This window comes from Taeniopygia guttata, chromosome 3, assembly GCF_048771995.1.
Source record: "Taeniopygia guttata chromosome 3, bTaeGut7.mat, whole genome shotgun sequence".
NCBI classification, from domain to species: domain Eukaryota; kingdom Metazoa; phylum Chordata; class Aves; order Passeriformes; family Estrildidae; genus Taeniopygia; species Taeniopygia guttata.
This window is the reverse complement of record NC_133027.1, coordinates 70,730,335-70,745,049: the sequence shown is the minus strand read 5'-3', so window position 1 is coordinate 70,745,049 and position 14,715 is coordinate 70,730,335. Positions and strand designations below refer to the sequence as shown.

The following is a 14,715-nucleotide window of genomic DNA, read 5'->3' as shown; positions in this document are numbered from 1 at the left end:
TGAAACCTATTTGTCCTGCAGTCAGCAAATAAGAAAAGTGCCAATATATACATTCAATGTTTTGCAAGTGCTAGGATTGTGTGCTGGCATTTATTGGATCATTTTGACCATTATATGAATTTATAAATATGACCAGTTGAATTATAGAAATAACATGATCTGAAGATCAGATTCTAAGCTTGCTTAAACTGAAATAAACAGGGAATAACTCATTCAGCATCCAGTAATTTACTCTGGTTTCATCACATGGAGAGATCAAGGCCACAGTTACTTCTTTACACAGCTTGATCTGAGCTTTAGTCCTTGTCAACAGCACGTGCTATAGTACAATCATGCAGCAGTGGAACATAAAATACAGCATGCCAATCCAGTAAACAGTGTAGTACCAGCCCTAGGGAAAAGTTTAGCAACCTTATGACAGGTATGGTTTAAGTGTGTGAATCTGAGCCTTGTTCCTCAGACAGTTTTTGCCTTGTTGGTAATGCAGCTGGCAGAACAAACCCCAAACGCAATTTATGCCTGGCCAGCTCCTGGCCAGCTCACAGCTAATTCTGAATGAAAGCTGTGGTGTCTAAGCTGTTTCCTCCTGGCCAAGCAGCCCATTTTCCGTGACCGGTTCAGTAAGGTTGCTGCCTGCTGTGCAGATAGGACACTGCAGCCTGCCAGTGTGACTGTCTGACCCCTTCTCCCACATTTCAGTTGTCCCTAAAGTAGTGCATCCCGCAGTATGCGACACCAGGGGCTGCTGCTCTCAGAAGGCTTCTTCCAGGAATCCACCTCTGTCGTTACTGGTCTATGGCGTCACTGCCCACATTTTCCCAGAATCACTTGGCACCAATGTGGCTGGACAGCATGGCAGGTAGCCCTGCCAGCATAGCTGCTTGGAAAATCTACCCTGTGGATGTAAACTGAGCATCTCACTGGTTACCCGCTATAACTCTTTTAGCTGGATACAAAGTCACAGTTGTGAGTAACAAGAATGTCTCTTTGATGACATTGACATAAATTACTTGTACTTTCTTGCCAAATAAAAAAAAAAAAAAAAAAAAAAAGAGAACACCAGAAAGTGATGCCCCATGAAGAACAAATTAGATTCCATTTTGTGTTCCTTCACCTGTAGAGACAGGTTTGAATGTCACTGAATTCTGAACTTGGGACTGTCGCCCAGCCCAAAATGAATGAAACCATGCTGATGGCTAAGTCTGTAACTTTCCTCTTGAGTTGTTTTCTTTCCTGAATTTTATTTTGCTATATTTTTTGTTCATTTCAGTAATTGTCCTTCAGTACCAAAGAGCATGTTTAAGACACAAATGCACTGTCATCTGCCACAACAAATTTTCCTTAGGCAGTAAAAGCACATTCTTCAAATTAATCATGATTCAGTGGGACTCCTCCGGAGTGGAGGGCCAGACGAAAAACTATGCCAAGGGCCAGACCTGGGAGGTTGCAAGCACTCACAGCTGGCCTTGGCTTCCATTTGAGGTACATACAGCTGAGCCCTTGTAGGGGCAGCTGGACACTTCAGTGGTTACACGGGGAAAAGAGACAGATATCCCTGCCTGCTTGCAGAAGGACAAGAAACTGACAGGAAGCAAAAGTGCTTCCTACTGCTCACACTGCACCCTGAACCTTTGTTGCTGTTAAACAGCCTTAGTCTCCCAGGGAGAAGGGGAGGGATGGATTGAAAGTAAGTCTGACCTCCCTGGAAGAATGGACTTACTGATGCTGTGCTGGACTGAAATATGGAACGACTGAAACTCTGGGCCTAGAGAGTGGGAATTACCAAACCAAGCCTAGCACGACTCAATAAAGCAAACCAAGTCTCACACAGCAGCTTCCTCTTCCTAACCCCATTCCTTCTCTCTCAAAGATATTCTGCACATTTTAAGCACATGGCAGCAGCGATCTAGATGCCAAGAAAGCTGACAATGTTCAGCTGTGCGTCAGGACAAGACAGGGACATAAATCAGGCAAAGTGCAGGTAGTCAGCTCACTCATAAATGCTTCCTTCCCCAGGGATCTCCATTGTGCTCAAGCAGTGGCAAAAACCTCATCCACACAAAGATTGACACATCTTTGCCTCCTGCTGACCTCAATATAAAATTCATATCTGGAGAACAGAACCCCATGATCCTGGCCTCATTTAGACCAGTTTCACACAGTTACCTCCTTGGGAAGACCCAATCTTTGCACAGGTGTTCCCAAGACCTGTCTCACTCAGCCATCTATGAGAACCACTAATATCCAGGTCTTTCTTCTAGCTCTTTTTTCACTAATATCTAGGTCTTTTTTTTTTTTTTTTTTTTTAAAGGAAAAAAAAAAGCTTGACATGGCTGGAAAGCTACTTTTAATCTCCCCCAGTTACCACCGAAGATATAGATTAAGGTGCTCACAAACAAGAGGGCAGCTTGGAGCCTGCAGATCCTTCACTGAATACATGAGCAAGCACCACACAAACTTTCCCTGCAGTCCTACAGCTGCTGGGCCCTGACCAGGAGGTATCACCAACAAAGCCAGTTCCACAGTAATCTTTCTCTGAAGAGCTTCTGCTGCACTGCCATGGCTGAGCTGCTGGTTTAGAATGTCAAAGTCCTCCCTGCTGGAAATGAGAGCACCATTAGCAGCATACACTTCACTCGAGCTGGCATTGGTGTCTTACCATTTTCTAGCCTTTGCCATGACAGCTTAAAAGTTTGGGTCTATGCCTTGTTTACAAACTCAGCTCAGAACAAAAATCCCAGGTTTTAGTTTGCTTACCAAAGGCTAACAGGCCTGGCCTCAGTCATTAGCTGATCAGGGGACTTACTGAAGAATTAGGAAGTGCTAAACCAGAAAATGCCCAATATCCATGGCCCAAGAGCAGTCTTGCCCCATTTCTCACCTCACAGACAGCGCTGTGCCAAATGAGCATACCACAGCACAGTACAAAGAAGAAATTATCTCTATCCCAGACATTGTAAAATACTGTACTGAGCTACAAGCTGGAGCAAAGATGTGGTGCAGAAGTCCCAGACAGCCTTGGAGGCAGGATTACTCATGTATCACAAAACTCAGATGAAGTTGTGCTACTTACATTGCTATACGGCAAGGAGGAGGGAGAGACAGACTTTAGCATTTCCAGGAGACTTGTTTTAGCAACTGATGACATATGGGGACAGGATTCACCAAACTTCCCTTGGCTCAAGAATGCAAAATCCTATTTCCCCATATACCATTAGTTTGCTAGACACTTAGTCAAGTGCTGTTTTAAAGCCCTAGGCTTTCAATTCTTCCTGGCTAATTCGTTGTATTGGCCTCTGCCCCACCACAGGGGCAAAGACCCTTGCTTTGGGAAACCATTTTCCCTCAAAGTTGTCTGAGGTCTCTGCCCTTCCCCCAGAGGTCAGGTGTGTCTACAACCAGCATCTTGAATTGACGAGGTCACAAAGAAGTAAGTAGATTACACAGGTGAAATTCGGTAGAGATAATAGAAGTAAACCCCAGCTTGATATTTGAGGAGTTTCTGTACACAGTTTCATTTGTGCCTACTAGCCTACAGGTGTCCTACAAGCTGAGGATGCTTCAGCTGACTCTTTCACACCACCCTGGCCTGTTTCTAAAAGCATCTCTCCTTTTGATCACATGGCAGCAGGTACTCGCTTACACACACTGCAGTGTTACAAGTGACTGTGCTGAACACATGCTGCACTGGTGAGCTCTGCAACATTATGTGTTGCAGGGCCACCACCCCTCCCACACTGTCTCATTTTTCTCAGTGTAACCCCAGGGTTGGCCCTACTCAATCCCTGGCCACTTTTCAGAGGGAAGCTTGCTCTTCCTCTCCTCCACCCCTCTGAGCTCAGCAATCAGGAATACAGAGGAAAACTTCTGCTCATTTGTGCTTGGGATGAGCAAACAACCAGCCCACACTCTGTCCAGCAGCATGAATGCCAGGTTATGTGAGGACATGCCAGCAGAGCCCACATACCACTGCTGGGCTATGAGCACTTCAGATATGACTCTGCTCAGGAGACTGAAATATAAACAGCAATTTCTGGGAGGAGTGGCTCCATACTAATACTCCCTCATCTTAGTCACAGGCTGAAATAAATAAATAAATAATCAAAGCCATATAATCTCACAGTTGGTGTGCTCACAGTCATGTGACTAGTGCCAGCCCTCACCCCAAGGTGAAACATGGATCCAAAGTCCCGGCTTTGCAGCGTTCTAATGGCACAAATAGGACAGGCAGCAGCCCCTAACTGGGAAGGCACAGACTTCTTCACCCACCTGGCAGACAGCAGAGCCCAGCTGTATGCCACCTGCTCCCACCATCATGCTTACATAAGGGAAATACTGAGGGGGCCAGGACACATTTAACCCAGAAATCCCCACGTGACCAAGTGGATCCAAAGCAAATCCTTCCCACCCAAAACCACATCTGGGAAGCAAAACAAACAAGGGCCACTGCACAGCAGACACCTGAAGAGGCTGGGGAACAGGCCTAAGGAAGTAGTTTCCTCTTTCCCTGTGCTTTGGTGAATGGCAATAGCTATGCAGGGAGCCAAGAGGGCACAGTGGGGCAGCATCAGTCTAGACTTGCTCTGCTTCTTGTCCTCCTTCCTGCAGCATCTGCTGCTGGCCCCTGTCAGAGGCAGGATAAAGAGCTAAGCAGACCTCGCATCCGGCACAGCACAGCCATTTGTACTCCCTTGCCTTGTGAGTCTGGCCAAAGCTCCTGTGTGTGCATGAAAGATGATCCCAGCATTAAATATATTCCTCCTCTTTGTCCAAACTAGAAATGGTTCCTGAGCCTACAACATCACCAGGCTATGTTAAAACATATAAGTATAATCAGGAATGCTGGAGATCCAAGCATGGGTAAGCAACGATGAGACTATATTTTAACAGGAACTATCCCAATGGGCTCTGAAAGCTACCTGAAGTGTATCTGCATGTTGCTAATTATGTTTACTGGTGGTGGTTGGCATTTTTTTTCAAGCTGAAGATGAGTCAGAAAAAGAAAAAAAGTCCTTTATTGTTGTGGTAGCAGAAGGATGTCTCCTGAGGGTGTATGTAATGCACTACTGTCACGGCATGACAATGGAAAAACTGACTGCTGAGCCAACCAAACCCCCATAAATACCTAATGATATCTCTCTTGGCCCAGATTTTCTACAAGTCGGTGCCTGAACTGCATACAAACTGACAATCAATATGAACGGATCTCTTTTCTCAACAGAGCCAGAATTTAAGAGCCCAGCTGAGCATTATATTCCAGTTCATACAAAGACATCCTTTTAAAGGTCTGTCACAATAACTTAAAGGTGGTGATCCAGCAAAAAAAAACAACTGCTAGGCCTCTCCTCATGATCGCCCCCACGCTCCAGCCATGAGCACAAAGAACAACTGGCCTCAACAAACAGACAATGTTATTAATTACAACACGGTGACACAAACAATGAGTGCCTAGGTATGTTATTTGGTCTGCATTCATGTGGGAAAAGAACAACATTTTCTTCCTTTTCTCCTTCTTCTCCTCCTCCTGGCTTGAGTAGCCCTGCCACCTCGTGTACTCAGCTGGGGAGGCAGCCAAGCACCTGGCCCGGTTACAGGTATGTGCACAGAACAGGGAGCCCGTTGTGAGAAAACCCAGCCTTAGCAAATTTCTCTGGCCATCGTCCAGCCCCTGCACATTGGGCAAGAGGCTCTCCCTGGCCGCGGTTACATCAGTCACCGCCACCTCCCTCAGCACCATGGCACGGGAAGCGGCTGCCAGGGCAGGGGGGGCGGGAGCGAGAGCGAGAGAGAGGCAGTCACTGTTTTTTGAAACAGGCTGTCCAAAAACATTACAACACCCTTGCCGGTTTCCAGTGGGTTTGCTCAGTTCCTCCCTTCCCGTGAAGACCACACAGGCTTCGCGAGGGCGTTCCGCCCTGCCGCAGAAAGGCGGTCTCTGGGGCCCTCCGCTCCGGCAGCCGCTGCAGCGCCGTGATTCCCCGGCTTCCTCCAGACGCTCTCCAGTTTCCATCGAGGGCCACGACCAAACTCAAAAGCTGATGTTTAAGCGGGAAAACAGAAGTCCTTTCCTTTCCTTTCCTTTCCTTTCCTTTCCTTTCCTTTCCTTTCCTTTCCTTTCCTTTCCTTTCCTTTCCTTTCCTTTCCTTTCCTTTCCTTTCCTTTCCTTTCCTTTCCTTTCCTTTCCTTTCCTTTCCTTTCCTTTCCTTTCCTTTCCTTTCCTTTCCTTTCCTTTCCTTTCCTTTCCTTTCCTTTCCTTTCCTTTCCTTTCCTTTCCTTTCCTTTCCTTTCCTTTCCTTTCCTTTCCTTTCCTTTCCTTTCCTTTCCTTTCCTTTCCTTTCCTTTCCTTTCCTTTCCTTTCCTTTCCTTTCCTTTCCTTTCCTTTCCTTTCCTTTCCTTTCCTTTCCTTTCCTTTCCTTTCCTTTCCTTTCCTTTCCTTTCCTTTCCTTTCCTTTCCCTTCTTTCCCAGAGGGAGATTTTTTTATGCTGCTCCGCCCCAAGCAGAAAGGGGAGGCAGGGCTGGAACTCTGAGCATTTGAAGCCCCTCGCAGTTCCACTCGCTCCTCTCCCCTGCCTCTCTCTCCTCTGCCTCCCCAGTCCCTCGCATCCTGCCGGACATGCCCGCTCTGGGCACAGAGGCTGCCCAAGGCACCCTCGGGATACCAGGGCTCCCTGTGCTGCCAAGCCGGCAGCAGGGCACAGGGGCCCAGGTTGGGACTGCCAGCACAGGCGGGCTGGAGCGCCACTGCCGCCACGGCCATCAGCCAGATCCCACTCTTGGCTACTGCCAAGGGTAAATTTAGAATGATCCTCCCAGCAGTGACTGGGAATCTAGTCTTTGCTAGAGCTCAGAGCATACCCTGGATAAGGGATGGCACTTCAAAACAGTCATCTGGGTCGTGGTGTAAGCAAAATAACCCTATAAAACAGAGTAAAACTGGCAAACAAAAGTATTGCTCCTGGCATGAACGTACTTTGATTCAACACTTAAAAAGACAGTGAATGAGAATGAGGATGTCCTTTCTTCAAAACCTCCAGCAAATTCACTTTCACTTTTGGCAACCTGCTGTTTTCTCACCCCTCAGCTCCTTCACCCTGACCGCAGCAGCACCTTCCTCCACCGCCGAGTGCTGCCTCCCCTCGCTGTCTCCTCTGCTCAGCCTCTTGCCTGAAGTCTTCCTAGAGAAGGAGCTGAAATTTTTGCCCGACCGCCCTGGCAAAAGCAGGGAGACATTGCTGAAGTCCACTGGGAAGCCAACACCCATGCGGGCAGCACAGCTGAGCCCTGGGCTGTGAACCTGCCCCTCAGCCCTGCCTCTCCTGGGACAGGAGCCCGCGTGGGTTTGTGAGCTGGCCAGATCGGGGTAGCTTTTCTCCAGTCAGAGGCTCTGGAAGGATTATTTGGCTGCAGCATATCATATGACTTTGTTCTTAGAGTTACATTTTAACTGAGAAAGTTTAACAAGTATGACTTATGGGCTTCTAAAATTGGCAGCAGAAAAATGAGCTGAGGAAGTCATGGAAAAAAACCACAAGCTAGGCCATTCCATGTTATGCACAATTTCTGGGCTCTTTTTCCAATCTTCTGGTTTTTTTGGATGGTGGAAAATATTTTCCAGCTATACAGGCCTGGCTTCACTTGAGTATGTATTTATGCCAAGTTTATAAAAAGCAGCTGCAGACATGGTTGAATGAAAGGATTACACTGCTGTCTGTCTTCCAGAAGGTGCTTCAGTTCACACCCTGTCCCATAGAGCAAGGCTTGCTTCTCAAATCTCCATGAATTTATGTAAGGAAGGACAAAATTGAACCACACAATACAGCTAATGTGCATGCCAGTGGGCATGCACGTGTGTACAGACAGCTCTCTGTATAGCTACTAGCAGTTTCCTAAAAACGCTGGCTTTTAGCACTTCAAGTTTACCATCACTCCTCCAACCACTCTCCACCCTACAGCTTGGTCCATCTTCCATGAATACAAAAATGGGGAAAGGGCTTTCAGGGTTGAGATCCCAGTCTCAGTCTATTTCTGCTCCCTTCTTCATGCATACCTGCTCTCCAGCTGCTCCCACTGAAATTCAGGCTTCACCAACCTCACGTATTTTCAGGCTGCCAGGCTTTAAGGCTAGGAGGGATCACTGTAAGCGTGAAGCTTGATCCCCTCCGCAGCACACAACACTGAATTTCAATCAGGAACCCAAGCAGCAGAGGCATAACCTTAATTTTCAGCCATGCCTTGTCACAGTCTTGGCCTGATACACTAGTCACAAGAGGAGAGTCACAAATAATTCTTCACTCTCCAAAACAGAATATCTCCAGGGGGTGGGGGGAGGATACAAACTGAAAGCAAATGTATATAAAAAGGTAAGGTAGGTGGTAAGCTGCAGATCATGCATTACAGATCTGTATCCTGCTGTTTTTTCAGTTGAGTATGTTAGAATAACAGTACTGAGAACGACAGTGTTACATCAGGAATATCGGTCAAGACAATATTTCCTGGCAATTGTTTGAGAAATGCTTTTCTCACAGCTAATTTCTCCCAAGAGGCTGTGTTTTCTCTGTTTTTAGAAGGAGAGTGATTAAGAAAGAAGGTTTTTAAACCTCTGCACCCTGCTGTGGGACAAAGAACTGTGGGGGAAAGAAAGGAAAAAAGAAAAGAAAAAGGCACAACAGCTGTAATGTTCTATGAAATGATTTTGTTCTGTTCTCTTGCCGAGGTGGTGGGTGCAATCATCAGTTTGGCAGAGATAAATACAGGAAAAGAGAGCCATTTTTCAGGAGCCGCAGCTGCAGGAGTGCCACATTGCCATCTAGCGACATGGGCTCTGGAAGCCAAAGCAGCGGGGCTCTGCCGGCTCCCCAAACCTCCTGCACCGGTGCCCACCGCTGGCCAGCACACCCGGACCATGGGATCCCCTTTCCTTCTCGTGATTTATAGCCAAGCTTGAAAACTGCAAAAATGCTTGGTCTATAAAAGACAGGTGTAGGAAGGCGAGGAAAAAAGGGGAAAATTCCACCATAAAGAAGTTTAAGATGAACTTGGCTTTGCTAGGAAAAGCTGTTTTTTTACACTGAGGCCCAAACAGATTCTCATCTTCCATTGCTGTTGCTACTGCTGCTGCACACAAAGCTACCACAGCTTCATCAGCTTGTGCAGTTATCATGTGGATGTCTGTGGCAAAATGATGGGCTGGCAGAAACAGTGAGCACTACCTTGTCCCATGGAGACAGGTCATGTTCCCAGTCTTGCTGGACCAAACACCTGTGTTCCCTGATACTATCTGCAGTGCCAACCCTGAAAATTTGACTCCATTATGTATATCTGCAATGTACCTCTACATCTGTATTCTGAAAAAAATATAAATGTTAACCTTTCAACACTTTAAAAAAGAAAAGCCCAACCCCTTTATACAGCAAAATGCAGGCACTCAGTCTTCAGAAGATGCCCAGCAAAGGGCAGCTTACAAATTCTTTTGTACGATCTTCACGCAGCAAGTTAAAAAGTAAAAAGAACTTTGGTGTATGAGAATTCTGACATTCACTGAAAACTGTTAAATTGAAAGATCCTGGCTACAGCAGAACTACATTTATCCAGAAAGCAAAAACACTCCCAGTGCCTAAACTCTGCCAGGAGACACCATCATTTTGGGAAGCAATGAAAGAAGCCTTGCATCAGACATCCAAGACTGCCTGCAAAGCTCTGCTTCATGGCACATGCCCTTCCCTCTAAAATAAATGAGCAGTCTCACACCTTATAGGCATTTAAAGGTGATTAGTCGCAGACTGTATTGGCTCTGGGGCAAAGGATGATGTGTCTAGCTAATCATTAATTCTGTGTCTTTGGTCCCTGATTCCAGTGAAGCTTCACAAGAGCACAGCTATATTGCATCTGCAGGAATGTCACAAAGTGTGGTATTCTTTGATATTAGCAAAAAATAATGTGGTTGTCCAGAAAAAAAGGAAAATGCAGTTAAGTTCCCCTAAATGAAGATAACCAATGCTGCTCCAGAGGACTACTCTTTCAGCAATATGTCTTCAAAAACCCAGTGATAGTCTCTACAAATTCTTTGGTGACTACATATACTATGAATTTACAAAATCTGAATTTACAAAACTACTTCTGCATCAATTAATAACAAAGTTTGTGGTGTCACCCCCTGAGACCCACATCACCTGCAACATTACCAGGAGCTGGGCAGGCAGAATTTGAACACTCAAGATTTTAAAAAAGGAAAGGTCGTGAAGATTCCTGACTGAGCCATTGCTAGTCCTGTCAGACTGCAATCTGTTTCTCTTTTTCTTTAAAATCAGGGTGAGATCACTGTTTTTCTTGAAAATGTGCTGACCAAGGTAGGAGATAGCTACCTTTGAAAAGATCTAAAATCTAATGACAAATATTGTCAGGCCTGCTGAAGATCTTCAAGGGCAATGCAGCAGAGAAAACACTGCTCCCAGCTGACAAGGTCCTACCACCATTCTGGAAAAAGCCAAAATAAGAGAGGGATTTCTACACTGGAGTCAATTTTTTTCTTTGCTTCACATTCTATGACCAAAAACATGGGGAGAGCACTGCCCCTGTATCAATACATTCCATCCCAGGGGATATGTTCCCTTTAGAAAATCAACATAACTTATGAGCATTTACTTCCATAGTTGCCCAGAGAAGCCAAGGTGCTTAAGTGGTGCTCAAGCTTAGTGCTCAGGCTCCCACTAAGAACCAGGCAGTCTATTGGCTCTTGAGAGTGGCAGGGTACACCGGTCTCATCATCTGACTTCCTGAACATGGTTACCACACAACCTGCCAGGCATGTCCTCCTCTGCTCTCTGGAAACTAGCTCCAAATTCGAAAAAGGATAGAGCCAATAGATCTGCTCTAACCACCAAGACTTGGAGGGTCAAAAGCATGCTTTAGAATGCTGCAATGTTTTTAAGAATGGGGCAGCTAAAAACTGTCCAAAACTGGGCTACAACTTTCTCTCTGTAAAGTACCTCTCCAATTTGCAACTGTTTTATCAGGTTGTCAAGCACTCACAGTTTGCAATCCAACATCTAAGATGGACACTGACTCACTGCATTGCCTTCTAGGCCTTTCCCCTTATTTAGGCCTGCTTTAATACCTATGACCCAGGTTTCCTATTTGCATCATGGTATCACTGAATTTCAGGCACTACAGTTTGGGCTGATTACAAAGTTTTGACAGAACAGAGTTCCTTTTAAAGTTGCTATCCAACAGCAAGCTAGACTTCTGAAAGTTCTCTTCTTACATTTTCAATGCAGAAGGTATTTACAAACTGCAAGACTGCCAGCAGAGCAACTAAACCTTTGCTTGACAGCTCATGTTATTACTTTCAGTTGGGCGGGAAGTTGTGCCTCAAATTTATTCAGTTACAGAGCCTTTAATACTTATTTCTTTTGGTAGGTTTAATTATTTATAAGTAGATCTATGGTTGGTTGAAGTCTGATTTTTCCTGATTATACTAATAACTAGCACTGATTAGCTAACTAGTCTAAAACTAATGTGAAGTAGAAAAGAAGCAAGCTTCAAAGCTTCAAACAAAATTCAGATAAAACACCTGCCCAGTTGCTACCAAAACAATCACACTATCCTAAACCTTACCTCTCCCTTCCTGCGTCACTGTCTCAATGTCCTGCTCTTGACTGCTTAGGTTTCCATGAGGAAAGGACCATGCAGAATAAATTACGGGATCAGGACCACAGGCTGTGAGTTTGCAGAAGCAGAGACTTCATCTTGACAGATTCTTCAGAGTGCCACACACATCTCTGCTGATACAGAAATAATAATAATTTCATGCTAAGTTCTGCCAGTGCCAATGGCCACTAAATAACATCCCTACAAATAAGTAAAAAAGGGCCTTTAGTTGTGCCAGACAGCTTCTAACAAGCCAAGGAACCTCATGTTAAAGCTCAAACCTTTAGATGGAGAGATAAAAACAAATGAAACAAACTAAATAGCAATCCCTCATAGTTATGCAAATTCAGGTCTCATTATAGCAAACACTCTGACTAGAACTCAATAAATATGAGGCTGTAACCTGGGGTCAAATGGGGCTTCCCTTCTTTATAAAGACAAAAACTTCCACCTCCTCAGTGCTAGGGGCTGGCAATCTTCCTCAAAGTAACTTACAAGACCAGGCTGTATTATACCAGGTCAATGTGTGGTGAAAGTATATCTTTATCAAAAGCAGACTGTTCCCACCAGTAATGAAATACTTCTATGAATTGATTATGTGTGTACTATCAATTAAAAACAACAAGGGAGAGTTTCTCAAAGAACATGCTTGCTCAAGAATCCCTTTTCTTCATTTCTCCATTTAATTAGTCATTGCACTATAATTCACAAATTCATGCAATAATCATTGTCATTTTAATCATCAAAGCTGAATGTACATTCTTTCTCATTAAATAACATTAAATACAACAAGAGATGTTAACCAGCTAATGTTTCAGAGCTCCAGGGAAATGCTCTTTTACATACATGCCAAAATAGGCAAATACTGTTTTTTTTACAGTAAATTTCTGTATCTTCCAGGCTATGTTACAGGGTGTAACATGGCCAGAGTGACCTAAGGAAAGAGAAGAAGTATGGTTTTCACACAGTATCTTTTATTAAACAGCTTTCTCTAGATGTTGTCATGTGTTGAGCAGACTGAAGAATTTCTTACTAACAAGGTGAATGTTTGGAAAACTGCTGATTGACTGCTACAAGGGTGGAAATTTTCCATTTACTTGTATAGCATACATACACTTTACCCCCCCAACCCACCCCCCAAACAAAGACCAGGAAGCAGAGAAAAAACACTTCTGAGATGTAGGAATAAAGATTCCGTTTTGAGCCAGGGTGCTGCTACAATGCAAACAGCTGCCTCCAAGGCATGAAACAAAGTATGAGACCAGCTCACTTCATGTCAGCTGCAGGATAACAGGGTGAGTAGTTTTGTCAACATCAGCTGAAATTCAACCAGCATTGAAAATGCATCCTGTTATAATTTTTTTTTTTTTTTTGGTTGGCTCTTCTCCCATCACAGGCAGAGTTCAACTCCAGACAAGATGCAGATTTCACTTCCACCCCTCCTGCAGTTAACTGTGAAAGGTGCATTCCTTTCACCAGCTAGCAAAGCTCACCCAGAATAATCACAGCTGGGCAGGGAAAACTTCCCTTTGTATGCCTGGCAATCAGATGCAGTTGCATTTTGTTGCAGAGTTGAAGTTGTACAATGCAGCTGGCTTACCTATTTACCTAGTTTGTATTGAGGGATGGAGAGAAAGAGGGAAATCCTCCTAACCATGACATCACAACAATTTAAACACACCAGATTTTAATAAACAAAGTTAGGTATTATCAGTAGAAATACATTCCACTGCTGCTCCACTGAGCCTGTCTTATACACCATACCAAATCTGTCTGGACAAAATGCTGCATTGCATCACCTCACCAGACAGGAAGATTCTAAAAATTAGGATTTTGCAGGGTGAGCTTGCACAAAATGTGTGTGCAAAACTGCCCTCTGGTGTTTAGATTTAGACCTGCTCAAGGAAATGATTATGTGACCAAATCAGTTTTTAGCTGTAAGGGTCCAACACGCAAAGAGGCAGAACCATTTGACTTCATCTGTTTTCTGCCTCCATGCACACTAGGAATTTCATACACAAAAGCCACTCACAAGTGCAACACTCACTCTGTTAAGCAACTCTCCCACCATGGGCGAGCACCACCAGACACCCTCTCATCTCAAAGATGAGTTGAGAATATCTCAGGGTGCAAGGGAAATAATGAAATTGTGAGTGAGCACTGCAGGACATCCATCTGTCAACCTGGTAAAGACAGACCTGACCTTTCTGAAGCAGAAACAAGGACTGTATGCCTGGAGTCAAAAGCTTATAGCTCAGAGACCTTTAAGGGTTAAGGACTATTAAGTTACAGGAATGATTGGAAAGCAGGATAGTGAGCTCATCAGAAGATATCCAGTAAATATTCTTTAAAGCTAGTCCCTACTGTAGGGAAAGAAGAGAGAACATGGATTTTCTTTTCAAGAACATATGGAAGCCACTGTACTTCGAAAAAGCTGCCCATTATCTAGTGCCAGCATGTTGGACAGTTTGGTACAAAAAATAACACAGAAGAGCCAGCTGTTTTGTACAGCTTCACTCACACATTGATACACTGGATATGGCAAACTCTGCCCTGTGAGAACAGCATTAGACATCCACATTTTCTTTGGGAAGTTTGAGTTTGGTATAAATGCAGAAAACAAGTACTGTTACCCAGACTAGTTCAGTTTCTGGCATGCTCTGATGAAAGCTAGCCCAGTCCTCATGAATTAAGCACAACTTTCCACTTTTTGCAACAGGCTTTTGGTCAGTGCACAGAGAATACTGTAAGCTATGCTGGTCAGTGTAAACACACTAACTAAAAACCAAACCAAAACTTGGGTACAACAGAAACCTTACAGAATTTTTTTTTGTTCTTTTCACATCAGCCCTTTTTATGTCCATACATTTAAAAACACAGAAGCATGGGTGTGCAGCACAACATGCCTTTGAAACAATCACTAAAAGCACTTAGTGACCACTTCAAAGATTCCCTTGATGTTTAACTCATGTTAACTGTAACACAACAGTCATGTAGGGCCACTGTTCAGCCTAAGGGACTTTAAACACACCATCAACAGATGTACAAATGAAACTTTAGAAAGATTC

The 14,715-nt window shown here is 44.5% G+C and overlaps 1 protein-coding gene across 5 annotated transcripts in view; it reads right to left on the bottom strand.

Annotated features, from left to right (window-relative positions):
* LOC140683737 (uncharacterized) overlaps positions 1–12,072 on the bottom strand; it is a 172,740-nt gene extending 160,668 nt beyond the window's left edge. For all 5 annotated transcript variants that reach the window (XM_072927104.1, XM_072927105.1, XM_072927106.1 and 2 more), the window contains exon 1: positions 11,615–12,072. The gene's annotated coding sequence lies outside the window, so the exon portion shown is untranslated. The remainder of the gene's footprint in view (positions 1–11,614) is intronic.
* Positions 12,073–14,715: the final 2,643 nt, after the last annotated feature.